This window comes from Phyllobates terribilis, unplaced genomic scaffold (assembly GCF_046119375.1).
Source record: "Phyllobates terribilis strain yellow unplaced genomic scaffold, ASM4611937v1 Scaffold_7__3_contigs__length_470593459, whole genome shotgun sequence".
Lineage (NCBI taxonomy): Eukaryota > Metazoa > Chordata > Amphibia > Anura > Dendrobatidae > Phyllobates > Phyllobates terribilis.
This window is the reverse complement of record NW_027362767.1, coordinates 94,602,721-94,605,513: the sequence shown is the minus strand read 5'-3', so window position 1 is coordinate 94,605,513 and position 2,793 is coordinate 94,602,721.

The window sequence follows — 2,793 nt, the reverse complement described above, 5'->3', positions numbered from 1 at the left end:
GGATGGTGCTGCATTCCTGTGCTATGCAGGCGATAAGAGAAAAAAAAGTGAAAGTCCCATAGTGGGACAAAGTAATAAAGTATAAAAACTGTCAGAAAGTGAAAAAAAAAAATTAAAAAAAAATTGTAAAAATATTTAAAAAAAAAATAAAAAAAATAATCCACGAAAAATAAAAATATAATGTACCCATCAATAAATATTATTATAAAAAAAAACAATAAAAGTACACATATTTGGTATCGCCGCGTCCGGAACAACCTGACCTATAAAACTGTCCCACTAGTTAACCCCTTCAGTGAACACGGTAAAAAAAAAAACCAAGCAAAAAACAATGCTTTATCACCATACCGCCAAACAAAAAATGGAATAACACGCGATCAAAAAGACGAATATAAATAAAAATGGTACCGCTGAAAACGTCATCTCTTCCCGCAAAAAACAAGCCACCATACAGCTTCATCAGCCGAAAAATAAAAAAGTTATAGCTCTGAGAATAAAGCTATGCTAAAAAATAATTTTTTCTATAAATTTGCTTTTATTATGTAAAAGTGCAAAACATAGAAATACGATATAAATGTGGTACCGCTGTAAACGTACTGACCCGAAGAATAAAGCTGCCTTATCAATTTTACCACACGCGGAGCAGAATTAAAAAAAAAAAAAAAACAATTCCTGAATTGTTGGTTTTTGTTTATTCTGCCTTCCAAAAATCGGAATAGAAAGCGATCAAAAAATGTCACGTGCCTGAAAATGGCACCAATAACAACGTCAACTCATTCCGCAAAAAACAAGCCGTCACATGACTGTCTGCCAAAATCTGGAAAAATTATAGCTGTCAAAATATGGCGATGCAAAAACTAGATTTTACAAAAAATGCGTCTTTTAGTGTGTGACAGCTGTCAGTCATAAAAACCCCATATGATTCTGGTATCGCTGTGGTCTCACCGACCCGAAGAATAAGGTCGTCTAATCACTTATACCGCATGAGGAACGGCGTAAAAAATAAACTCTCAGGTTAGGGTTGTGCTAGGGTTAGGGTTGTGCTACGGTTAGGGTTAGGGCTGAGGTTGGGGTTAGGGTTGTGATGGGGTTGGGATTTTTTTCAAAAGTAAGAAAAAAAGATGACGATATGGTGACTAGTGTTGAGCGCAAGTGCTCGCTACTTGAGTTTGCATTGGGTGCTCTGGTATGCATTGAGTATCGTGGGTATTTGAGTGACATACTCGAGTCTCCGCCCCATATGCTTCGCGACCAAAAAAACCTGAGTACCCGATGCAAACTCAAGTAGCGAGCACTTGCGCTCAAGACTAATGACAACTTATTCAATATGATGACCTAATGTTATCAAATTCTGTGTCGTACCTCTGGGTTCAAAATGTTCACTATACCTTTTAATAAAATCCTTGAGGGGTATAGTTTCCAAAATGGGGTCACTTGTGGGGGAGCTCCACTTTATAGGCACATCAGGGGCTCTCCAAACGCGACATGGTGTCCGCTAACAAATTGAATGGAAAATCGGCTCAAATTGTTAGCGGACGCCATGTTGCGTTTGGAGAGCCCCTGTGTGACTAAACATTGGAGCTCCCCCACAAGTGACCCCATTTTGGAAACTAGACCACCCAAGGCACCTATCTAGATGCATAATGAGCACTTGGAACCCCCAGGTGCTTCACAAATTGATTCGTAAAAATGAAAAAAAAATACTTTTTCATTTTTACGAATCAATTTGTGAAGCACCTGGGGGTTCCAAGTGCTCACTATGCATCTAGATAGGTGCCTTGGGGGGTTTAGTTTCCAAAATGGGGTCACTTGTGGGGGAGCTCCAATGTTTGGGCACACAGGGGCTCTCCAAACCCAACATGGCGTCCGCTAATTATTCAAGCAAATTTTACAATCAAAAAGTCAAATGGCGCTCCTTCCCTTCCGAGCCCTGCCGTGCGCCCAAATAGTGTTTTTTCCCCACATATGGGGTATCTGCGTGCCCAGGGGAAATTGCACAACAAATTTTGGGGTCCTTTTTTTTCTTGTTACCCCTGTGAAAATTAAAAAAATTGTGTCTTAAGTAACATTTTTGTGAAAAAAGTTAAATGTTCATTTTTTTCTTCCACATTCCAAAAATTCCTGTGAAGCACCTGAAGGGTTAATAAAGTTCTTGAATGTGGTTTTGAGCTCCTTGAGGGGTGCAGTTTTTAGAATGGTGTCACTTTTGGGTATTTTCTGTCATAAAGACCTCTCAAAGTGACTTCAAATGTGATGTGGTCCCTAAAAAAATGGTTTTGTAAATTTTGTTGGAAAAATGAGAAATCGCTGGTCAACTTTTAACCCTTATAGCTCCATAACAAAAAAAAAAAAATTTGGTTCCAAAATTGTGCTGATGTAAAGTAGACATGTGGGAAATGTTATTTATTAAGTATTTTGTGTGACATATCTCTCTGATTTAAGGGCATAAAAATTCAAATTTTGAAAATTGCAAAATTTTCAAAATTTTCGCCAAATTTCTGTTTTTTTCACAAATAGACGCAAGTGATATCGAAGAAATTTTACCAAAATCATGAAGTACAATATGTCACGAAAAAACATTCTCGGAATCGGGGGGATCCGTTGAAGCGTTCCAGAGTAATTACCACATAAAGTGACAGTGGTCAGAATTGTAAAAATTGGCCTGGTCATTAACGTGCAAACCACCCTCGGGGGTTAAGGGGTTAAAGCACTCCACTAGTCTGGGGCCGGTCCCCTACTGCGGCCTTGATCCCTCCACGATCAGTGTGAACTTGGGCGCATGGGTGGCATCCT